The sequence below is a fragment of the Helianthus annuus genome, chromosome 3 (genome assembly GCF_002127325.2).
Source record: "Helianthus annuus cultivar XRQ/B chromosome 3, HanXRQr2.0-SUNRISE, whole genome shotgun sequence".
Classification (NCBI taxonomy): domain Eukaryota; kingdom Viridiplantae; phylum Streptophyta; class Magnoliopsida; order Asterales; family Asteraceae; genus Helianthus; species Helianthus annuus.
In genome coordinates, this window is record NC_035435.2 from 103,682,527 (window position 1) to 103,709,318 (window position 26,792).

General features: G+C 37.7%; 1 long non-coding RNA gene across 5 annotated transcripts; it reads right to left on the bottom strand.

Annotated features, from left to right (window-relative positions):
* Window positions 1-22,856: 22,856 nt before the first annotated feature.
* On the bottom strand, window positions 22,857-26,335 carry LOC110929461. Of its 5 annotated transcripts, none has more exons than XR_004889947.1 (8): window positions 25,891-26,335; window positions 25,683-25,803; window positions 25,477-25,575; window positions 25,239-25,344; window positions 24,245-24,311; window positions 24,005-24,112; window positions 23,800-23,935; window positions 22,857-23,433 (listed from the first exon to the last, which is right to left on the bottom strand). It is a non-coding gene; the product is annotated as an uncharacterized LOC110929461 (long non-coding RNA). The 5 variants fall into 5 exon arrangements; XR_004889949.1 differs by lacking the exon at window positions 24,245-24,311 and adding an exon at window positions 24,984-25,120; XR_004889950.1 differs by lacking the exon at window positions 24,245-24,311 and adding an exon at window positions 24,987-25,137.
* Between the last annotated feature and the right edge of the window lie 457 nt (window positions 26,336-26,792).

A 26,792-nucleotide genomic window follows, 5' to 3' on the forward strand; every position in this document is an offset into this window, starting at 1 on the left:
GCGTGCTAAAACGCATTTTGACCGAAACTTTGACTCGACACTACAACTAGATAACGTGGTAATCAGCGGTTACAATCGCGCAGGATTATAACTATCGTGATTACAATCACGTGTCAAAGTTCAATTGAACTTTGACTTGACCAATTGATGGTCAAAACCGAAAGTCAAACTGTTGGCCAAACTGTTTGACTTTCTGCACTACATAAGGAAAAAGCAAGAAAAAGAATGAAAGAAGGCTCACAATAGTCCTTGCTATCTTTTCCACAAAGAAGACAAGTCCCAAATGCTTGAGAGAGAGCTCCAAAGCAGATGTGAAGAGAGGAATGAGAAGAATGAGCAAGGAATGAATGAAATGGATGGGCTATTTATACTTGTGGTGATGCTCTAGGATCATCACAAGTGGTTTGTTTAGCCATTAAGGAATAAATCTCATCCATACAAGTGTTAGGAGCAGGTGCAAAGCCTTGGAGAGGTGGTAACTTGGTTACCACACAAAGAAATTGCAAGTTTGGCCCCTGAAATTACAAACTGTTGCTGAAAACACACATTCTGCCCAGATGAGGCACTCGCGTAGCGCTAGGGCATAGGCCTTAGGGCTCGCGCTACGCTAGCATGTATCAGGTTCAGCAAAGTTTCAAAATTGACAGAAATGGTCCCTGCACGTGTTTAAAGCCTTTTTCGATGCGTTTAAACCCCGTTAACCTCATTTCAAGGCTCTAAAATGAAGTTAAAGCATAGGGGACCTGAAATATGCTCGAAAACATCTCGGATGTCAGTTCGTTTGGTCGTACGATCGCGTTGTTCGGTTAATTACGACGGAAGTCGTAACGAACGCAAAACCGATCCAAATTAAGCGACGAATGGAATTTTTGCATGGCGATCACTAAAATAAAAATATTTTAGTGTGTACAAAAATTTTGGATGTCCAGATGTGTCCAGAACGTAAGATACACGCGAAAATGCAAACTTACGCCGTTTTTGACACTTTTAGTCCCTGTAAGATCATATAAGCATGTTTTCGCACACCGAACCTATCAAAGCTTATTTCTAAGCCGTTTTTAGGTTATATATGGTATGTTTAACTTATGATCAAGTTCCGGACTGTTCGACACCATACGAATCGGTATAGTTTCGCAGTTTGACACAAATAGTCCCTGCGATCGAATAAACTTGATTTCGGCATACCAAACCATCCAAACTTATTTCTAAGTTATGTAAAGGTTATTTAAGGTATGTTAAGCCTATGTCACTATTCCGGAGTGTTTGTTGCATTAAACTGGTTATATTTACGCATCAGATCGCGTATAACCTTCCAGAAAGCGATTTAGAGCTTGAAATCAAACGAGAATTGATATGTGTAAACGATACACATATTTATACAAATTCCAAGTATGAAATACAATATTTCATTGATTTGGTATTTGTTCGATGGTCTTGGAGGCACAGATGTCACAGTCTCCCCTACTTCAGGAAATTTCGTCCCGAAATTTAATCAGAGGAAACTTGTGAGAGCTCGAAACATGAAGTCGAAAAGATAAGACAATACTGGTTTGGTTCTTGAACGTCTAGTAACTTTAATAACATTATGCTTGCAATGTAAGAGGGACACTTATATACAAGTATATGAAGTGTCATTGGTGCGTCCACCGTACCTCATTACATCGTTCACATTCCGTCATTGTTGCCACTATCAGTTCTTACACATGATAAATCTTACTGTGGTTTCTGTGCACTGAATTTCATAATTATGTACGCGTCCATAATTACGTAATTCCTTGCATAGTCCACACAGTGTATTTGATAATGTGTAGGGAGGAACCAAATGAACGAACCTGTGATGAGCGTGACTAGACCATCATTGAGTCCTTTAGATCAATAAATGATCTTTTAAAACAGACTACCTAGAAGTCTTTCCAGCTATATCACATATCATTCTTGACCAGATGTTGAATCAATCTTTAACTAGACCACTCAAGGGGTCTTTTTCGAAATATGAAATGGCACTTATATAATCCAAGGGTCTTAACTACCACGTAGAAGCCCATTAAGGATTTAAGGTAGTACCTTTGAATATCCTACTATGAATCCCTCATATGAAGATATGGAAGATTCTATGAGGATTTCGAAAACAAAATCGAATCACACAAAACACAAAGGAGAACACATAAACACATAATCACAAAATCGCATAATTGATTAATTCGACCTTTAATTTGTTATCTTTGGACCCGGGTATTTAAAGTACACTAGGAATCCAATCCGTGGATTTCATTTGGCACTTAAAATATTTCCAAGAGTCTAACTATGAAGATAGAGAGATCTTGATAGGAATTCGGCTTGTCCTTGTTGAATTTTAATGTACGTATTAAGGCGTACAAAGAATCCAATCAAAGGTTCCGATTAGAGCGATAATCATCCACAAGGATCTAATTGCAAAGATAATAAGATCTTATATGGATTTCGGAATTCGAATAGCAGGGGATGCTTTGAAACCTTGCACTAGACGTGCTTAGGTCGACACACGAGGAAAAATCCTCATGAATTTGAGGTGCTAGCTATGCCAAGGCGACATATGAAGCAGAATTTGGAGGTTGGGTACAAGATTGAAAAAGTAATACCCTTAGTTATCTGACCAAGGATTTAAAGTGATTACTCCAAATGTAACTTGTATCCGGTACTTCGTTTCTTGAAACGAGTATTTAGAATTTTCGAGGAAATCATGAGCGATCACATGAATGGAAGAACTACAAGAGTAGTTTGTAAATAACATAATTCTTTGGTGTAGGTATTATAGGGGTATGCCATACACACGTGTAACTACACTTGTACATCAGAATTGTGATCAACGATTTATTTATAAACCAAACAGGTTGTTTCAGAGTTCAACAAAAGAAACAAAAGCATAAGTTTCTAATTATTTCAAGCATCAGCTTCTTCTAATCAGCCTAGTGCTTATCCGTGGGTCAGATTTGCATTGACAAACTTTGGGTATTCGTCCCTGAAATGACTCGTCTCGTCATAGAAGTAGCAAGTTCCAGGAGGAGAACGAGCTTGTGCTGGATTTGCTTGAAGTTGAATAGGGTTCTGAATAGTTTGGTTTAATGTAGCAACTGAACGACAGTTTCTTGCCAAATAACCAACAAGTCCACACTTGAAGCATATTTGGCATTTGACACTAGCATGGTGATGGAGGTTACACTGATGGCACAAAGGGGTTGTTCCTTTGTATGGTGCTCGTGTAACAGTAGGACTTGCAACAGCTTTGTTTTGGATGACAAAACGGCAAATGTTAACCAAATGTCCCCATCGCCCACAGTGGGTACATTTGAAACAAGGTTCTTGATTCGGATGATGGCTATTGCATTGATTGCAGAAGGAGCAGTTCCTAAGTACCGCTTCTTGGCTGGTGGTGTTGCCACCTGACCAGGTCCTGCTTGATTTGGTGCAACGGCTGGAGGATTCTTTAAGGTCTTACGCTTCTTTGACCTTTTTGAAGGCTTGGCTTTTGCTTCCTTTGATGCTTCTCGGGTGGTTTCATCCTGGAGACGGGACATGGCAATAGCTAATTCAGCAGTCTTCAAGATTACTTCGCCTATTCGTTGGGCAACTTTAGTAGCCTGTTCGGACATCTGAGCGTCGTTGCGATGAAGTGACATTCTGAAGGAAGGAAAGACAAAAAGGGGGGAAAGAATGAAAGGCTACCGGGTAATCAAAATAGAATGGCAATGCATAAAAATTGCGATCATTTGTTTGTTACCTAAGGCAAACAAATGAGACGGTGACTAATCAAAGTAAATGGGTCATATTAATGTATCACTGAAGACATGCTCGCCTATAAGTGAACACTCACCCCAAGAGTTCCCAGGTAAGAGTGACTGGTCCGATACTGTGGATTTGTACGAACACTCTAGCCTTAGACAGAAAACTCAGGGTACAGGCATTCACTCTTCCAGTTTGCACGTGTTCACATTATTTAGACCCGAACTTTGACGAGATTTTGAAAACTCAAAAGGCATAAAGCCAAAGATGAATCAAACCGGAAGGGTTCAAAACCGTATAACAGAGGGTTCAAAACCTAGTAATCAATCATCCTAGAACAGATGATTAATTTTCGAAGCAGATTCGAAAGTTATGCTCTTATTGTGGTTGTCACTTAAGGATAAGTGACGGTATTGTTTTATGACTAAACGCAAGTAGACTCGCGTTAGGGTCCTAGGAAGGTTATAGACTAGGTCAAAGCATTACTAATAACCTAATTCCCTATAACCATGAGCTCTGATACCAACTTTTCTGTCACACCCCGACCACGTTAAAACAACAAACCGTGGCGGAAACGTCGGGGAGTGTTGTAACAGAATCATTGTTTCAAAACACACGGAATATTGAAGTTTTGTTTTATTAAACATTATACGTTTATATCGTCTTGAAATCTAACAAACAAGTTAAACATAGTCTATCATTGTTATTAAGTCACTAAGGCCTCGTCCAGTCCTATATGAGTGTGCATTCTAGCAATCGACATCAATCAACAATACCTGAAACATATGTGAAAACAAAGTCAGCAAAGAAATGCTGGCGAGTACATAGGTTTTATGAGAGTGTCGGATTCATGGCTAGTTTATATGTTGCAGTACCTTGTTAGACTACAAGAGTCAAAATACAAACCTTGTTTTGAAAAAAATGTATTGCAACATAAATAACCAACTCAAATCAAATTGGTTATAGTTTGTTATAAAATCTCGTAGCCATGATTCTTAACCCAAAACATTTGTTTTAGTAAAATAATTTGGAAACATCTCGTAAAAGCTCGTTAATAAAACTCGTATGGTTTATATCATTTCAAAAACCTCGTTGTGTGACATCGTTTTAAAATCGTTTCCCCAGTGAACTAAATAATGACACAAAATGTAGTATGATAAGAGCATTTATATATAAGATGTACCAGCGGCGTATCTACCATGCTTCTATCATACTACACCTGTCCCATGATTTATTCACATCCCAAAACCAATCGTTTAACCAAATCGTTTATCTCGTTTAATTTGTTTCAAATCGTGTAACTCATCCCAAAATCGTTTAACTCTTTTTAATAGTGAAAATACTTTTGGTCGCCTCGCTAATAACATTCAAACCTTCGTGACTCGCCTATCTCGCATTAACAAACCACCAAAGGGTAAGTTAAAAATCATCAGGTTCGGTCGCTACCCACCTAACCCACACATAACCATGGGTGCAGTCTGATAACGGGATTTGTCAGATCCTATGGTACCATAACCTAATACTGGTCGGTTTGGCCAAATTAATGAATGTTATTCGTTATGTAATTACAACCAACAAGTCTTGTTCACCTTATCAAAATCGTTATTAATTTAATATAAACCATTGTTTAAACATCGAAATCATTTAACACATATGGATCACCCCAAAACAATCGGAAACAGTAAAATAGGGGAACTATGTACTCACTTGAGATTGTAGGGTATCCTTGATTTTGTGAACTATCGATGCACGGGCAATCAAGGAATCAAGTGGTACCTAGTATCGGATTGCTAGATAAATAAATCGACACCTAAATCGGGAGATAGGATAGAATGAGGTTCTATAAATCAAATGAGTATTTGAACTCATATGGTATGATTTAATAGTCCCAACATTCTGATTGAAAGGCCTACCTAAGTGCTTTTGACCCGTTTCGACCCATTATGGTAACATAAGCCACTATAATGCGTCGTTAGCGTAAAACTATGTTCGGACGGTAATCTATGTGCTATGCCAAGTCTTACATGCCCAATTATCCCTAAACATGTTACTAAATCAGATTACTTGTCAAAAATATGTTCACATAGTCAAATTACGGATTCTAGCTTCAAAAGGGCATTTTGGTCATTTACTATGGGCATACAAGCTAACTAGCAAATGACTAACCGATCCTACGTGATCATAAGGTTATAACCTCAGTGGTTATTCCCTATGCATTTATGATCACTAACTAAGCTTGGTCGGATCCAAAGATCGACCAAACGGGTCGGGTTCGGAAGTATAAGCGGTTGTTTAGACCGCTTATCTTACGACCCTAAACAAGCACAAACTAATAGTGTCGAGTTAGACATGTCAAAACATGTCTAACCTACTGATTTGGTATCAAAACAAAGTGTTTTGATACCCTAAAGTAGTTCCGTTGCAAAATGCGTGCTAAAACGCATTTTGACCGAAACTTTGACTCGACACTACAACTAGATAACGTGGTAATCAGCGGTTACAATCGCGCAGGATTATAACTATCGTGATTACAATCACGTGTCAAAGTTCAATTGAACTTTGACTTGACCAATTGATGGTCAAAACCGAAAGTCAAACTGTTGGCCAAACTGTTTGACTTTCTGCACTACATAAGGAAAAAGCAAGAAAAAGAATGAAAGAAGGCTCACAATAGTCCTTGCTATCTTTTCTACAAAGAAGACAAGTCCCAAATGCTTGAGAGAGAGCTCCAAAGCAGATGTGAAGAGAGGAATGAGAAGAATGAGCAAGGAATGAATGAAATGGATGGGCTATTTATACTTGTGGTGATGCTCTAGGATCATCACAAGTGGTTTGTTTAGCCATTAAGGAATAAATCTCATCCATACAAGTGTTAGGAGCAGGTGCAAAGCCTTGGAGAGGTGGTAACTTGGTTACCACACAAAGAAATTGCAAGTTTGGCCCCTGAAATTACAAACTGTTGCTGAAAACACACATTCTGCCCAGATGAGGCACTCGCGTAGCGCTAGGGCATAGGCCTTAGGGCTCGCGCTACGCTAGCATGTATCAGGTTCAGCAAAGTTTCAAAATTGACAGAAATGGTCCCTGCACGTGTTTAAAGCCTTTTTCGATGCGTTTAAACCCCGTTAACCTCATTTCAAGGCTCTAAAATGAAGTTAAAGCATAGGGGACCTGAAATATGCTCGAAAACATCTCGGATGTCAGTTCGTTTGGTCGTACGATCGCGTTGTTCGGTTAATTACGACGGAAGTCGTAACGAACGCAAAACCGATCCAAATTAAGCGACGAATGGAATTTTTGCATGGCGATCACTAAAATAAAAATATTTTAGTGTGTACAAAAATTTTGGATGTCCAGATGTGTCCAGAACGTAAGATACACGCGAAAATGCAAACTTACGCCGTTTTTGACACTTTTAGTCCCTGTAAGATCATATAAGCATGTTTTCGCACACCGAACCTATCAAAGCTTATTTCTAAGCCGTTTTTAGGTTATATATGGTATGTTTAACTTATGATCAAGTTCCGGACTGTTCGACACCATACGAATCGGTATAGTTTCGCAGTTTGACACAAATAGTCCCTGCGATCGAATAAACTTGATTTCGGCATACCAAACCATCCAAACTTATTTCTAAGTTATGTAAAGGTTATTTAAGGTATGTTAAGCCTATGTCACTATTCCGGAGTGTTTGTTGCATTAAACTGGTTATATTTACGCATCAGATCGCGTATAACCTTCCAGAAAGCGATTTAGAGCTTGAAATCAAACGAGAATTGATATGTGTAAACGATACACATATTTATACAAATTCCAAGTATGAAATACAATATTTCATTGATTTGGTATTTGTTCGATGGTCTTGGAGGCACAGATGTCACAAATATACTCCCGTATCCAGATCCCAATATTCAGTCTTACAGGTGAGTATACCACAGATGATATATGTCAGGGGTTATAATGCGAGGGCCGTGAGAGCTCAGGTCGATACTTTCGTATACGCAGAGAGATGACGGCTTCGACTTTTCGGTATGTCCCCTTTAGAGGATCTTTTGATTACAACAGCAGCGACTATCAATTTTATTGTTTCATCAGCTTGTTGAGAGCGATGCTATGTTTCAAGCATTTGCGGAAAGCATTATCCGGGGACTAGGTCAGTATTTCCATACAGTAGAAGTCCCGGGATAATACCCCAGATATCCACTGAGCATAAAAACCTAATATCTCAGAATAAGGGACCTTTCAAACATGATTTCAGGGGTTACCTATATATCCAAGATGTTGTTAACCCACAGAATAAGTAAGTTTGATTTTAGGTTTATATCTCGTCACAATTTACTAAGTGTGTAAAAACCTACTGACATATCCGCAGTGACATTGTTTATCACATTTTACATTCCAATTCTTTAGCATGTTGTGACAGCCCACTGATGTACTATCATCTCCTCTTTTTGTACAACAAAACTCGTTTTTGATTTTATCATGTGTTTGGCTTTTTCAAATTTTCTAATGTTTTTGGATTTTCTGAAAATTTTCTACTCCCCCTAAAATGCAAACACATTAAAGAAAAATCGAAAATAACTAAACTCTTGACCCAATTGAAACAAAAAAATGCAACACAAACTATACAGAAACTTGACAACTGACATCGAATCGCATCAATTCGCCATTCACTAGGCATTAACAATCCGAACTCCCCCTTTCAACAAACCATTTTATTATTTAGATTTCAAAACACTTAAGTTTGTTTGAATCAAAATGATTTTTCCGGAAAATGAGTTTGTTTTTACCACTTGTAAGCACTTGTTAGGTACCATTGTAGGTTTAACACTTGTGAAACATGGGGATGTGGTTCATCATTTTGTTCATCAACCACTTGTATGTAGTAAATCAAGTACAAATTAATGTCCCTGATTTACCATTTGCAATCAAGCAACCTCTGTACCAATTGTAAAAGCACAAACACTAATACCAGCTGTAGGAATATTACGTCTACATTAACCATTTTACTAACTTGAACATGCTGATTCCTGCTTCGCAATTAACCACCTGGAAGCTCCGGCGTAGTCCTTCAATCTGTAAAATTCAACCATTTTCAGAATCTTTCAAACAAATTCTTTAAACATGAAAGATGCCGATTCCTGATCCACGATATAAACTTGGGATCTCCAGCATAGTCCTAAGACTATCAAGGGAAGCAAACTTCCATCCAAGTCTTCTCAGACTTGATGGTTTTCAATTCTTGCGCAGTGAGGTTGTATGTTGCCTTTTTAGTTGCATAAAAATCTTTAACCCCCTTTGCTTTCCTATTTAACATTTTTCCAAAAATTTTCTTAACATTCCCGTTGAATGTTTTCTCGACATCAAAATCATTTTTCTCGGTGTAAAATGGATTCGAGATCTCAACTTTTCCAACCTTTTGTTTAACCTCTTCAAACTTCAGTGATGGAAACTCGTCATCATTCACTGAAATTTTCACATCAACCTGTGGCTCTTCTGGCTTTGTGGAACCAGATTCATTGCCAACTTTCTTACAATCCTTTTTAACAACCCACACTTGGTTGTTTTCAGCTTTCTGTTTGTAAAAATTCTTTTTAGAACACTCACCAACCTCATAAGTTGAGTTTTCAAAAACTTTAAGTTTTTCGGTTGGTGGTTCAACATCAACAACTTTTTCTTTCATTTTCGTAGAAACTCCCTGTTTTGTTTTGGCATTTTTAGGACAGTTCCATGCAATGTGACCAGCTTCATTGCACTTGAAACAGGTTCGATAGTCTCTCTGATGAAACATTCCAGTTCCGTTCTTCTTCCTCTCAGCAAGAAACTCTTGGTTTGACTGTCTCCAGAATGGTTTCTTCTGTTCATCTTCTGAACTTCCACCTGAAACGAATTCTGTTTTTGGTTTAGAATTTTTCTCATTTTTATCATTTTCTGATGGGATAAAACCAAGACCTTTCGTTTTGTAGCTACGATTTTGGTTTGGTTTCTTTTGAAAACCAGGACCAGAATTGTAACCCTTTTTCTTGTTTAAACGTTGTTGTACTCTTGAAGTGTATTTTTTAGGTTTTCCAGTAAGATTTAAATCTTTTATTTCAGAAATATTAATTTCTGTCATTTTGAAAACCTTTTTGATCATGTCAAAACGAACACTTCTTATTGGAAACTCTTTGTCAGAGTATAATTTGTCCGAATCATTTAAAGTGTATGCGACTTCAAATGTTTCATCATCCTAGTCTGCTTTTGATAATAAAAACTCTTTACTGTAAGACCGTTTGACCGACGACTTTTGACTGTTGACCGACGAACTTGACCCTCCAGATTCAGATTTTGACTCAGACTCCTCATCAGTATCTAACACCTGATCGACCACCTTTTTGATTAACTCAGACACATGATCAGTGTCAGATGAGGTATAAGTAACGTCAATGTTTTCTGGTAATTCATCAGTTATGTCGGTTTTAAGCTTAATATTGACCGCTTTTTCAAGTTGCTCCTCGTTTGGTTTTCTAGGAGAATACCCTTCCCAGATTGGAGGCGGACACTTGTTATAGCTAACAGTCGGTTTCTTACCACTGTCTTTCTTCTTTGGCTTGTCCTCTTGAAAAGCTTCCATTCCTGCAACAGTTGGGTAAATACGATCAATAAGATAATCTGAACTAGAGTAACTCTGCAATAAGCATCTGATTCTCTCATTCTCAATCTTTTCGGTCTCCAACTCTTGCTTCCACTTAGCACTTTCTTCGATGTAAAAGTTGATAGCTTTTTACTTTGACATCATGACAGCATTCATCATCGTTAGTGCTTGTTCTCTTTCTGAGTTTGTCTTTTCAAGACCAGTTACTGTTTTGTTCAAGATATCATAAGATTCTTTTACATAGTTGAGATTGAACAGTAACTGCTCTTTCTTCTTCTCATATTCAGCAATAATATCATCCTTTGCTGCACATTCCTTGCATGCTTCCAAACACTTCGTGCAAGGCTTGACAACTTCAACAATCTTTTCAACTTCGATTGTTTTCACCACTTTTACCACTTTTTCTGTCTCAGTCACCTTCTCAGCATCAGACACGTTTTCTTCAATCACCTGCTCAACCTTAACAATCTCCTTAGCAACATTTTCAGTCTTCATTTCCATTTGCTCTTTTGCAGCTCGTTTTTCTTTCAGCTTTTCCATGCGATCTGCAAAATAAAAATGAAAACTTTCAGGAGACAAATGAGATTTGGCAATGTTAATATGTTTTTCTTCCTCATCATCACTACTGTCATCTGGAGGTGACCGATCAAACTGTGCAGATTTTTCAGAACTAGCATCTGTTAACCCAGAATCTGACGGTGTTTGATCAAAAGCAACTTCTTTTTCTGAAGGAACATCATTCTGTACACTCTCATCTGCACTTTGTGAACCTTCATCAGCACAGCACTTTCTGAGAGATTCAATAGACTGTTCCTCCACACTTTTCACCGTCTCACCAATAGACTTCATCCATTCAGTGAACATGTCTGGTTCTTTAACGATCTTTTCAATAAAAGCTTTAAAATTTCCATTTTTATCTGTAAACATATCCTAGCTGAAGCCTTTTTCATCATCTTGATCAACTAAACAGACTTTGCTTTCAGTTTCAGGTGATATGTAATCATTCCAGTTAAAATCCATTAAACACGCTCTTTTTGAATCTTCAATCTTTCTACCATGAGCCGTCTGTGAATCTTGTGATTGACCAACCTGCTGATAAATGGCTTTCCGGTAATAATCGTCTTTTCTGAACGGATTCTGAGCACCACTAGCTTCCCTGTGCTTGCACTCTCGCTTGAAATGGCCTTTCTCCCTGCAACGAAAACAAATAACTTTAGATTTATCAGAACCTAAAGTAGAAACATGAGCATCGAGAAAGTCATTTCTCCCAGTAATAAGCTTGAACTTTTCAGCTCGTCTGAGAACACTCGCTAGACACCATTTGATATCCATTAGTTCCATCTCTTTGGTGTCTATTTGATCGTAATCCTCTTTGGTAAGCATAGGATTCCCGATCCGACCCACAACTAAACCTTCATACGAGAGTAACACAGATCCAAGTAAAGCCATGTGGTCTTTAGCAGTATCTTCCGAAAAACTTTGACCTTCTGGAAGATTTAGAGCGATGTTGCACTGAATCACATATCCATTTCCTGTCTTTGTGCTCTGAGAATGGAAAGTTGTAGTAGACTCTTTCGGATTGACACTGGGATATGATGAGAATCCACTGCTGCTGCTGTTTGAACCCGGATCAACTTTTTCTGTTGAATCCCCATCACTGAATGCAATCTGGATTTTCGGACTTCTCTCACCTTCTGGAATAGGAACACTACCTTTGTAGTACATCTTTACGTCTTGTTGACCACTGGGACTGTTCATCCTAGCGATCTTCTGCTGTTCCAAATCCTGGCTTTCAATCTTTTTGATAAACTGAGAAATCGTTAGCCCATCATAAACACCCGTATTCTTCAGAATCATCAAATACGTTCCCCATTCTTTCTGTGGTAATGCATCGGCTAACTTTTCTACCCACTCTTCACGATCTTTTGTGATACTCAGCATTGACATGGATCGCACTAAGTTGCAGTATCTCTCAATCAGCTTCTTCGTGTCATCACCCGGTAGATTGCTAAACAGATCAAACTCTTTCTTGAGCAACGCTTTTTTACTCGTTATCATGTTCTCGCTACCCTCAAACTTAATATGAAGCGCATCCCAGATTGATTTTGCAGTTTTGTCATGTTGTAACAGAATGAAAATGTCTTCTTTGATGGCTTGCTGAAGCAGACTGATCATCACCTTTTTGGCTTTGTACATAACCCGTTCTTGATCAGTAAACTCTGATAATTCTTTGAGAACCTGCAACTCTGTTCGAGGCAATACATATTTCTTCAGTATACATTCCCACGACCTAAGATGGTTTGCCTGAACCCAGTTCTCGAATCTGTCTTTCCACCCGTAATATTCTTCAATACTCATCAATTTCGAGGGCTTTTGGGTGGTTCCTTTCTCATTTTCCAAACTCATAGCTTGTGCAATGACACTCGGAGCAGACGGAGTCGCAAACGCATTGTAAAACTCAGTATCCATGATTTGTTAGCACGTTGTTCAACAACAGTTCTTTGGAGCGAAATTACAAGGTTCACACGAGTGAAATCAGGCTTTGTTGCTTGAAGCGAAATTAAACTTTGCACAAAAGCGAAATCAGAATAGTCACTGGAGCGAAACCAATACAAGGTGACCTTGGAGCGAATTTAGACTTGACTCTGGAGTGAAATCAGGTGTACACAGAAGCGAAACCTCAATCAATATACCCCAGGAGCGAAATCCCTATGTACTTTGGAGCGAAATTACTGTCTGGTAGGCTTCCAGGAGCGAAATTACAAGATTTCCAGGAACGAAATCAGGTTATCATGAGCAAAATCATACATGTCTATATAAGCGAAATTAACTCGGAGGGTAATTTGGTCCATTTTTATTGCGAATTTAGGTATGAAACTTTCAGGGATTTGTCTATGTCCAATTGTCTATGATCTGTGAAATTTTGAGCGGATTTCGACCGTTAAAACTCGTCCTGGTGAAGAAAGAAAGTGTAGAAGTAAGAAAACTTGATGAATTCCAGCTAATCTTTGCAGAACTCCTCCTCCTGAGCTCTGATACTACTTATAGGATCGTGATCTGACCCGAATGAGTCGTTCAGAGGGGTTCTACTCTGTTTCAGGTGCGGAATAACAAGAAACAAAGCTAGAAACAGCTGATTCTTCACTATAACTGCTAATTGTATTGATTAGAACTCAATTACATGCAGTCTTCACACCGGCAGCACCTCGGTATGGAATTCGTATATCTGTTATCTGATTTCGCCCAAGTGCACATATATATAGTGCTTGAGATTTCGCCCCAATGACCATCTGACCACATAAGCGAAATCATCCGGTGTCCATATGAGCGAAACCCCTAGCTAAAACCCTATGAGCGAAATCAACATTTAAGACACATACATTCTCTATTTTCTCGTAAAACGTGCCCTAACCTATATAATGCAATCTAAGACTTGATACAAGACGAAGTCGACAGATGTAATGCACCAACAATACCATTAATTCTCATTTTTTTATCACCTACCCAAAATCCCCCTAGTTAACCCCTTTGAGAAACCTTTTCGTTTCTAAACCCACAAAACAAACCCCCTTTACCCACCAAAACCCTTTTTATTTTTAACTCTTTATTTTAGTAAAAAGTTTGGTCTTCATGTGACATTCCTTAAAAAAATGAAGTGTAGCAATAAACAAACAAGTTCCTCAAAGAATTTTTGTTTGAAAATGCTTTGTTTGAATAAAAGTCACAAAAACAAAAAAGTTTTACGACGAACGACGCTTTTACGACGCTTTTCGCCATTTTTACTAACCACTAACCCAAAACCACCTACCTTTAACCCAAGCCTAACCCTTCCCCAAGTCCTCTTGATATTTACAAAGGTGTATAGTTAAAAAGGAGGAGGATTGATTGCTTGGCAAGCATATGGTAGAAGTAAGTTCCATGCCGGTCTCGAGTGTTTCACAAAAAAACATATTCGGCCGAGTGTTGAGTGATCTCCCGTGAGGTATGTGAACTTGTATATAAATGGAGTTTTAAAGAGGCATGTGATGCCTTTTAAAGAGGCATATATATGGTAGAAGTAAGTTCGATGCCGGTCTCGAGTGTTTCACCAAAAAACATATTCGGCCGAGTGTTTGAGTGATCTCCCGTGAGGTATGTGAACTTGTATATAAATGGAGTTTTAAAGAGGCATGTTATGCCCAAATAAGTAATTTCTCTTATGAAACGTTCTAAATAAATCATAACGAATAGGATTGTAAGTAACATAAAAATAAAACCTAATAAAAATCTTGGATTCCCGACACTCAAGACAAGCCCAAAAATTCTCTTCTACCCATTCCATTTGGGCGTGTAAGCCACATTATAAAGAGTTTTGCTTGAGGACAAGCAAAGATTCAAGTGTGGGGGTATTTGATGTGTGTAAAATGCAACAAATAAAATACATCAATTGAGGCATAAAACTAACCCTTTTTTAGTACTAATGTTGGAAAAAGTACGCTTTTGTCTTCCTTTTGTATTTTCAAGACTAAATGAGCGTAAATGAACAAAAGGAACAAATATGCAGCAAAATCTAACAAAATACAAGAAATGGAACAAACGTGGCATGCCCGACCCCTCGACAGCATCTTCTCAAGCAAAAACAAGAGAATAGAAGGTTGACCATGGCCCCGTGCCCAGCGGACACGGGGGCGTGGCCAGATGTCTGCAGAAAGGACAAAGCTATAGCAGCTTCTATTCCCGACACGGGGGCGTGCCCAGCTCCACACGGGCCGTGGTCAACCCTAAGATTCGCAGAATCCAAGCAAATCTTGATAGTACAGATACGCTTCTGCACACGGGGCCGTGCCCAGCGGACACGGGGGCGTGGGGAGCTTATGCAGACAAATTGCAATTAATGAAGAAAGAGAATAAGGATGAACACGGGGCCGTGCCCAATGGACGGGGCCGTGTTCGGGCTTCTTGCAGGCTATAAATAGAGGTGTTTTGTTCACTTCAAAGGCATCACTTGGCAAACCACCTCTCTCCCACTTCACCCACACTCCACCACCACCACTACAACCCACATCCACCACCATCATCCATCATCCATCATAGAGTGTGTGTAGTAGTCTCGGGATCCAAGATTGATAGTAAGAGTTCTTGACAATCAAAGGCCATGTTTGCCTAAGTCTCTTAAATCACTTGGTGAAGACAAGCATTTAGTGTAATAATTTTGATTTTTAATCTTTTTGCACTTTTTATTTGGTTTTGTATTAATGACTTTAATAACTAGTTTCTTATGTTGAAGGTGAAACTTTCTTATCATTTGTCCGTGGTGTCTTGGCATTATTTTACTGTCTATATAAAATAAAAGATTTATACCATTCATATCTCTACGGTCTATATAGAGATATGTTGGCTACCTGGTCGGGGGTTAAGGGAATGGTTTGGTAAGGTTCTTGCCTTGTTCAGTGTATAAATCCTGCAAGGACCTGGGTCAAGCTTACTAGGACCTCCTTCAATGCCCACTGGTATTGGATGGCAGGGGTGCGAATGGCTTGTTCCCCTCATATGTAAACTACTATTAATACATTAACCCGGCTACTTCGGATTGTATCCCTGCTGACTCGAACCACTTAGTCGAGGGTATCGTCACCTTCAAAAGGGGGGCCTACCACATTACGCATTAATAACATAATTAATTGTCTTTCAATATTCCGACCCTTTAGGATTGTATCCTTGCTGATTCAAACTACTGGGTTGCGGGTAACGTCACCTTCAAAAGAGGGCCCTACTACTATAACGAAGATAATCTCTTCAAAAGTGCAAAAGTGCGGAAATCATCAAATGTTACACTAAAGGCGAGTCGGATTCAAGTGATTCATCTTGTCTATCTGTTTTATTTTTATTTTTATTTTCGGCATTTTTAGTTTTTAATTTTCATGTTTAAAACTATTTCTAAATTTTTGATTTGATTAGACGTTGAGGATAAACCGGTATTAAAAGCTCTTGTGTCATTGGACGACCTCGATATCTTACCAACGCTATACTATGCTCACGATGAGTGCATTTGCCCATATGTGTGTTTAGTGTTAGTAGAATATCGTGTTTTATAAATTTAAAACTTGACTAAAGTGTTAAAAAGGGCTTAAAATATAACTAAAATATATCACGCTACACACACATCAACATGTAAACAACTGAAACAAAGTATGTTGTCTTTAAGCACCTACAACCCTACATTTTCTTGAGAAAATGTTGGTATCATTACCACAGGATTCCCAGTTCCAAGATTTCGGAGTAGACGTATGATAACAAGCGACTACGTAATCACTACATATCTCGCACCAATACATGATCGAATCGTAAAACAGAAATTGAATAAACTAACCGAAACAGACTTGAAACAATTGAACTGAATAACTGAAACTTGCATATCAAACTATGCGATTACAAGATGAACATGCAGACCTTTTATAATTGATGAAGGGGTGCAATTGAATGGTTGTGTCGATCATTGAAGGGGTGCGACTATCCCTTGATAACCGTTTGTATGGTTATTCAAAATACGCATCCTTTCAAAACACGTACCCTTTCAATTAAGCCCAACAACCTAAAACCTAATGGACTTCTAGAGTTTGACCCAACAGACATAACATGGCCTCTGGCCCAAGTTCTAAATAAAACATAAACAGTAAATAGTTTTGACCCATTAAACTAATAAATAAACAAATAAAAGCTGCTGCGTTTTTTCTTTCTTCTTCGAGAACTCGGTTGCGCTTGATTATCGGACTTAATTTTCCCTCCTAATCAGTGCAGCCGTAGTTCGCCTTTCATGCTACTCGTCTTTTGTGTCGGTGACCTCAACTATGATCACCAAATCATCGTTGCTCGAATCGTCGATCTAGCCATTGCTCTTTTCATCGATCGCCTTGCTTTCTTCATCAACCTTTGCTCCGCTAGTACCCGCTTCATGCGTGTTGTCTTCATTCTTTTCGCGCTTTGTCTTCATAAGTTCAAAATACCATTCTACCAATTCGATGTAACGGACATATGCAACCTTCACTTCATAATCGTCATCACAATCGAAACCGCATTGTACAGCCACTTTGTTCCATGCATTATCTTGTATAACCTTCTTGAATCCACAATACTCTTTAACAACTTCGTAGAGTGCAACCAAATCAACGGGTTTACCGTTCACGAGTGTAGGTTGCATTTCGCTTATTTTGCAAATTCCAAAGTAACATGGTATGAACAATGTTACGATTCCTTTCATACAAGCCTTGAAGAATCTTTTATGTTCCGCCACTTCTTCATGTAGAATGATCAAATCGAGCACGTCTGGGCAACTTTCGATTATGGTATCTTCCTCGATTACATCTTCCTCGTCTTGTGCTTTCGACACCGCCTTCCGTCGCATCTCTTCCCGTGATTCTAACGGGTTCTTTTCCATCCCTGCTAAGTAGGTTATCAAACCCAACTTCGCCCGCTTAGAGTATTCAACATCAACATTTTTCGTTGCCGAAGTGCCTTCTCTGAATTTGTCTTTGTTTTCTATCTCTCCACTTCGAACTCTTTTTCATAATAATCTTCAATATAGTCTTGCAATTTTTCCTTTTTGTTGAGATGGCCATTTTCAATGTCTAAGTTCTCGAAGAATTTATCCAAATATTCCTCCTCCAAATCCACTTCAGACTTGTTTTCATACATATCAAAACCTTTTGTTCTATTGCCTAGCATTTTCTTCAACACACCTGTATCGTATCACTGGCAGTGAGAGTTTCAATTCCTTGTAGTAACAATTGCTCTAAACTCAAGACATTCTTTTTGAGTCTAGGAGCATATGCAACACACGAAATCGTTTTGTTCTTCCCGTCCACCGGGACTTTTACTTCTCCAACATCGTGAACAAACGAATAATCTTTTATCTTTTCATCCATAATCAAACCGAAATGTCTTTTGAAATGCTTAAACAATCTCTTGTTACGGGTCATATGCATCTTGTAATTAGGATCAACCACCCAGATCGAATCCCAAACCCCTCCGCAAGTATCGCTAATAATATAATCACTTTCTATAGGCAACGAGTCAAACTAAGGAAGTTACTCGGGCATATGGATGCAATGTGACCGAATTTCTGGCACTTAAAACATCGAATTCCTGGTTTCCTCGAGTCGGTTGAAGAAGTCTTTCGGCATCATCTTCTTGGGGAACTTGTTAATTGGCGACTTCCATGAACAAGTGGAATGCTTCCCCTACGCGTACTTGCCCTTCCTTATGCTTCCCTGGCCGCATCTCCCCTTGTTCACCCCGGTGTCGCGAGAATCGGCACCAGTCGATTTACCCTTGTTCACCCTTAGACAATCTCCGAACCCGTCTTCATTGTCCTCCTTGATCTTGGTAGAACCATCCTGATACCAATGTTGGTATCATTACCACAGGATTCCTGGTTCCAAGATTTCGGAGTAGACGTATGATAACAAGCGACTACGTACTCACTACATATCTCGCACCAATACATGATCGAATCGTAAAACAGAAATCGAATAAAGTAACTGAAACAAACTTGAAACAATCAAACTTGAATAACTGAAACTTGCATATCAAACTGTGCGATTACAAGATGAACATGCAGACCTTTTATACTTGATGAAGGGGTGCGATTGAATGGTTGTGTCGATCACTGAAGGGGTGCGACTATCCCTTGATAATCGTTTGTATGGTTATTCAAAATACGCATCATTTCAAAACACGTACCCTTTCAATCAAGCCCAACAACCTAAAACCTAATGGACTTCTAGAGTTTGACCCAACAGACATAACATGGCCTCTGGCCCAAGTTCTAAATAAAACATAAACAATACATAGTTTTGACCCATTAAACTAATAAATAAACAAATAAAAGCTGCTGGTTTTTTCTTTCTTCTTCAAACTCGGTTGCGCTTGATTATCGGACTTCAGAAAACACCTTACGATTGAGAGAGGATTCACATGTTATTATTGCTTACTGATCCAAAATTAGTCAATTAGGGTCTGAAATCTGAAATGAATTGGGGATATAGGGACAGCAGCATACCAAAATGATTTGAGGATTCGATTGTTATTACAGTTTACCGATCCAAAACTCTAATGAAACACCAAATCAGATCCTACACGGTGGTGTTAATGGTGGAGATGGAGATGGTTGATGGTGGTGGTTGTTGTAGGAAGTAGGTTCACTTTTTTTTTTATAAAATATAGTTACACAATATATAATAACGAGACTCTCGTTACTCGTAGGAAATATCATAGTATAATAACGGTTAAAATAACTAAATAAAAGAATATAAATTAAAATTTTAAATACCAATCTTGATTCATGCCACATCTCTGGTGGGTCCTTCACGCACGATAGCATCCTAGACTTGAGTATTCATCATCTTGAGTCTTGAACCATGCTCCTTGACTGCAACAAAAAAACACAATAAAACAATGATGGATTTGGTTGAGGACGTGTTTGACCAGAGGCCCTTAAAACAGATTCCTCGTCTCTTCTCAGATGGTCTGTCTTTCAGGGTACAACAACGGGAACAGTATGTGTACTGCTAGAGATGGCTCTCACACCCGAGATAACACTGGGTATAATGGTGTTTAGAAATGTTGGTGAAAAGGATGAAGTTGTGAATAATTTAGAGAATGCTCTTCTATAAAGTTTCATGAAATGTAGAGATTATTCTTGAGTATACGTTTTTTCTTCTCTTCAAATGAATAAACCGTATTCATTTTATAATAAGATACATCAAGACTCATTCAACCCTTTTAATGTCTGTCATAAATAAGATCATTAATCTTGTAATTTACAAGATAATTAATCTTCAAATAAAAAAAGGTTTAAACGCTAAATTAATGGATATTAAGTGGTAGTAAAAAGAAAACTGTCATTCAACTTATGGCACTAGTGGAAACTGTCTAAGATTAGCTCTCTAGTAAGTAGACGAGTTTGACCGGTCGAGTGTGCATGCAGGCGTGCCTTAGCTGAGCTTGCGCTACACTTCCACGGAGACACACTTTCTTGCGCCACACACTAATCGAAAGTCGCTACGCATACCAGGACGCCAGCTGGTCATGCGCCTTCCAGACCCACGCGCCATCTGCACTTCCGTCTTAGCCGTGCGCCTAAGGAGCTTGCACCATGCCATGACATATGCCTACACCACCCAAGGGTGCGCCATAGGCAGACCAGCCACTCGCCAAGTATTTGACCACACTCATGGCCAAAAATACAAAGGCAGTATGCGATATTCAAAGGGCACCATATTTGGCCTATAACCCATGCTCCGCGCGCACATCCACGAGTGCCATGTAAGGTGCGATGCACCCTTTAGGGTCCCCACTATTGTTTGTCTTTATGGAAACAATTAACAAGTTTTGTCATCTCACCTATGTGGGACAAGTTGACAAATCTCTATCCAATTTTCTCATCATATTTGTTCCTAACATACAACTTCAAGCTTAAGCTTGGATATCTCATTAATCTTAGCTTCATTTTGGACATAGTTTGAACACAAGCCCATAAATAGTTATTTATACAACACATATATAAATATTATTGATGTCCAAAATATTTAGTGAAAAACCCATTTCACTAAAATTTCCATGTTTGTGGTTACGTATAATAAATATAACCATGTTTGACATAAAAGATGTTTAGATACATAATCACAGTTCTAGTTATAATCTAAAACTCATGCTGAAGAAAGTAGAGGTGAATCAAGAATGTGGTGCGAGTGTGAGACACATCTTTCTAGTTAAGTTTAGCTTCCCCTCGTTCAAGTTAGCTTCCGCAATGGTGGTCATCCATGATAGTAATGGTGGTCATCCATGATAGTAGTCTAGGCTTTTGTCTTAGACATGTGGTGCTGCATAAAAGTGTTCTAGGAATGCGCTATGGTATCTCCCCTTCGTACATTGGTACATTAAAATCTTACTAATCACAAACGCTGCAACCTGCATATGCAAGTTTATATAAGATTATCAACAAGTGTTAGTAATTCTACATGAGTATTAGTTCTTTTATATCTCAAACTTTTCAAACAAAAAAGTTATTTAAAATGAAAAGAGTAAAAGAAGTTGAGAGGTGTTAATTTGAGTTTAAAAAAGGGTATATGTAAAGTGTTAGTAATTCTATGTGAGTAATAGTTCTTTTATATCTCAAACAATTCAAACAAAAAAGTTATTTAAAATATAAAGAGTGAAAGAAGTTGAGAGGTGTTAATTTGAGTTAAAAAGGGTATATGTAAACAAACAATTTGGCAGTAAAATGTGTTAATTTGCAACCTCTTGGACATATAATTTGAGTCGGAGGAGATACAATCGACTGTAGCATTAGAAAAACAAACACTAGAAAAACAGAGAATGTTGAGGTTCAGTAACATGATTTTAGTTCATTGATTTTGCGTAATTTCAATCCTTCAAAATTATAAAATGTTAAATGACTAATTGATATTTTTTATGTAACCAAAAAAAATTGTTATTAAATAATTTAAAAAACTACACATGTAAATGTTAGACTTAAAGTAAAAGGTAAAGGGAGAAAGAGAAGGGAGAGAAACTGACGAGTTATCATAGGGTTCGGATGGCCGGATTGGTTTTGCGTTATGAATGCTCTAATGAATGTGTTAGTCATGTTGGTGTATTGGTCATGTAAATCATATTGGCTTTAGATTGCAAACACCTTTAAGGTAGTTCGGGTTAACAAGTATGAAAACAAATAAACGAGTTTCATCTTTATTATTATTCAAGAGAAAACAAAATAATGTGTTTTAGACATGAATGCCCAACTTATAGCATTTAGTAACAATTTCGTCAAGTCCTGTTAAATTATATATGAATGCCCAACTAATAGCATTTACTAACAATTTCGTCAAGTCCTATTAAATACGATATTTATACTTTTTTAGTCATTTTAAATTTTATATATTTAAAAAATGAGGGTTGGCACAATACTACAAATTTGAGTGTCCAAAACGAGTTTTGGCTTTAGAGTTTAATGGCTATCTTATAGAATTTATTAACAATTTCGGCAAGTCCTATTAAATATTGTATTTATATTTCTTTAGTTTTTTTTAGAGCTGGCTAATGGTACACAACTCACTACCACTCACTGTTAAATTATAGCAAATTATCACCCTTGATTGGAATTGAACCCTATACCTCCCACTATGAGGCAAAAGTCTCTATCAAGTCAGCTATCCTCACATTGGATTTATATTTCTTTAGTTATTTGAAACTATAAATAATTAAAAAATCTGACACAATGCTAAGCAGTTGAATATTTGCCTTTATCCCCGTTAGGGTCTATGAGTTTTTAACGGGTTCTCATGGTTAACAAAAAATGTATTAAATGATCAATTGATATTTTTGTATGTAACCTATTAACTATAGAAGTAAACTAGAAAAGTGACCCGCGTGCGTTGCACCGCGGGCAACGAAATTGGCGTGCAATCGATCAGATTCATACGAGTTGTGTTTAAGCTTATCATACTTCTTTAGTCATCAAAAATCCGAGTAACAACTATAAGCACACCGTGATATAAATAACTGTGTATACTAATAAACACATGTTGATGACGAATAAATACAGTAACTGTTACTAAAGTCTGAGTAACCCTTCTTTCATCAAGTAGCCCGAGTACGTCGCCGGGTTCCTCGAAACCTGGCAACGTACTCGTATTCTACCGGAGCAAAGGCCTAGTCAACCGCCTAGGCAGTTCACTCAGCTTAACCAACCCATGAGTTTGATTTTACCGCTCTGTGTTCTTTGATTTTTTAAGCCTCTCGAAGACTAATCGGGGGGACTTCTATGTGATTGACCCTTGTCTTGGATTTGACTACTATGTCATCCACATAGTCTCTACATCATCTAATGGAAGATGGCCGTCATAGCCCTCTGGTAGGTTGCTCCGGCTTGGCACGTTTTATTCTGTTGGAACCAAAAGGCGACACACTGCCTCTTGGCTGCGTGTTGTGCCATCGAAGATTATTCTTTAGAATAGCCAACTCTCTCACTATTGCCTTTTGTACAGACCCTGGGATTCATCCTGTAATTCGAAGTAGTGTGTTTATAAATAGTTGTAACCAACCAAACCATCTATATGATTGGTCAGCCGGTAAGATATCTATACCAGTAAGATATCTATACGGCACCATCCACGATTTAAGGTTGGTTTGGAAGGTCCAACCGACCCAACAAACCCAACCATTTTCCTTTGCCAGTTTTTTTTTTTTTTTTTTTCCAAACTCTCTAGGTCTGGGCAACCCAACCAACCCAGTTTGGTTTGCCATATTCCAAAACCGTAGTTAGCATTTTAAACTATAATTTTCATTGCAAAGTGAACAACTCTAATTTAAAGGTGTCAATAGGCTATAGTTTATGCACAGTGTAGAAGGTATGAAAGAAAACATACCACAAGTTTGAGCAACCTTTTTTTCTCCTACAAGCTGATCGATACGCACCTCCCGTCTGCCACATTTACCATAAAATATGTGATCGTTTTTCTCCGGGTACTTGAGATCAACAACAGTAGAGAGTGTTGTCAGCGGCTGCAATGGCAAGACATAAATATTTGTTTAAATTAAAACAAATATAATAATATGTGTTAATAAATATACCTTAATCTGGTTCGATGTAAAAAAGCTTTAGGCCACTCATTTCTAAAACCTTCACACACTTGCTGATAAATCGTCCATTCCTTTTACTTGCAGCCAGCTAAAATGAATCTAAAATGAATTTAGAACTGAAGGTTAGCTAGCAATCCCTAAACTTATGCAAATTACAATTCAAGCTTATCAAACAATTATCTTTAATTCAAAAAAAAATCATTTAAACTCAACAAAAAGAAATATTTTTACACATTTACGATGTTTCCTATAGTATGAAGTTGCATTTATGATCTTCGTGTCCCTTTTATAAGAAACCCTACAAATCCACTCATAGCATGAGTATACAAATCATCATTGTGAAACTTCATTTATACAAATAAACATAACGACTATAACATTAAAAAAATTACTTCTTTGTGCCATCCGGAACAACGAAACGCTTTTACATCTAGCTAGCGCAAGGTACGCCATGAATTCTCTTTGTTGAGGAGGGGATTCCTCAAGAGACTCCATTTTGGTAAAAAAAAAAAAAAAAAAAAGATAATACATTTAAGAATAATAATATGAATGATGTAAGATCCAAGTTCATAACTGCACAGGCTTATATTGTTATTTGAACAATTTATTATCTGTAATCATATTGAACGCATAAGTTGTTTTAAAAAGTTTAAAAGAAGTTGTTTTTGGGCTAATCCGAAAGACCCGTTTCAACATGTTCCGAAAGTTACCCCTTCAACAAATAGGTGAAACTAACGCCAGCAAGCTAATTCAAGAAATAGTTCCATACATGTGTAAGTGTGAGAAGAGATAGAGCAGAACTCACATTTTTTGAAGATTAAAAGTAAAATTAAAAAGATTATAGCTTTCAAAAAGATTTTTCACTTTTTTATACATATGTAAACTCTTACCATTTCTCTAAATTAAAGAAAAAAATAAAATTATCATTTCTCTATATTAAAGGAAAAAATAAAATTAAAAAGAAGCATACTACAATCACTATCATCATCAGTATCCCAGTAGGGGATGATGTTGAGGTAATTCCATTCTCCACCTACTCAGAATACCGTCATTCCACCAATGCTTCGCCTAAACCCATGTAATTCAAATCCCCAAATAAAAAGCTTCCTATAGGGATCAAGAAGCTGAAATTGATTTCAACCATCACATGGGCGTCGGTAATCATGTCAAATCAAACAAAACACAGCAAACCAGATTTTCAAGTGCTAAATTTTCAAAAACTCACATTCTTTCTTCTTTGCAGCTGCATGATCTTCAACAGCCGTCTTCTCCTCTTCGGTCTCTTCACCAAAAAGATCCACACCACTGTCATCATCTTCATCAGCAGCAGCCTGATTAATACATACATGAGCATGAAATCACATTTTAGTGTTGGCCAAAAAAGGGATAAATGCAACAGATCATCAAACAATAAGAAAGACAGATTAACAAAAAAAAAAATATGAAAAGTGAGATCATTTTACCTTTGTGTCAACAACAGGAGCTGTATCAGCCTCTTCTGGGAGATAAGCAAATCCCTTTATCGTAACACCACAACCTTTAGCTGAGAGTCTGAGACACCACTGCAAGCAATTTAACAATAAGTATAACTTAACTTGCACATCCTGTAGGGCTAAAAAAATCATTAAGAAGTGTAAAATCAACAAAGCTTCAAAATTAAAGAACTTACGAAATTCTGTTGGTCATCTTCATCACTCGGGTAACCACAGAAGTCCCGTTGGAAATAAAAGCATCATTAGTCATCTTCGTAACTGAATCTCCCTTACACGCATGAACAATTGACGAAATCTCTGAATAATTATCAATAATATCAGTAATAATGATGAATTTCTATATGAATCTGTAAATTAGGGTTTTGGTATGGGAAGATTACGAACCTACGACTTGCTCTGGTGGACCTTCGTTGAAGTTAGGGTTTGAATGAAGTGGAAATCAGTGGATCGTTGCGTTGTTCTTTGTTTCTTCTCCTTGAAGCTCTTCATATATGTGGAAGGATATATGGCCTCTGGTTTGATCCTACTAATGATTGTCATCAATATGGTAGGTATCCTTTGGACTCACACCCACTTCATCAATGTATCCAAAATCCACCGGGTAGCGTATCCGGTGGCCGGCGAACCTTTCTCTCTAGAACCCTCTCTTCTCATCAACCCTAGATCTATTTTCTGAGAGTGTGAAAACTGGATAGGAAGAAGTAGCGAAAGGACGGACACGACGCTCCTAAAAAGTATTGTGCAAACAATATTACACAACATACAAGATACATAAGCACAAAACACAACTTATGCAGAATGTACAACTCCCACAACACCAATATGTTGTAAGTTAGAGTATTATATAATGTTACATATAAATTAAAAGGGAAAGGGAGAAAAGGGAAGGGGGAGAAAATGATGAGCTGGCATGGGGTTGGTTCGTTAGGTTGGTTTAGCGTTGTGAATGCTCTAACCAAATACATGTGTTAGTCATGTAAGTGTATGGGTCAAATAAATCATATTGAATTTATTTTAAACACACCTTTAAGGTGGTTTGTGATGATAATTATGAAAATCAAATATACAAGTTTCATCTTTATTATTTTTCATAAAAAATGTGTTTTTGAATGTCCAGCTTATAACATTTATTAACAATTTCGTCAACTCTTATTAAATACCATAATAATATTTCTTTTGTTATGTTAAACTTTAAATAATTAAAAACTAGGGTTGGCACAATGCTAAGCATTTAAGTATTTTTAAAGGGTCTGTGAGTTTTTAAAGGCTTTCACAATTAACCTAAA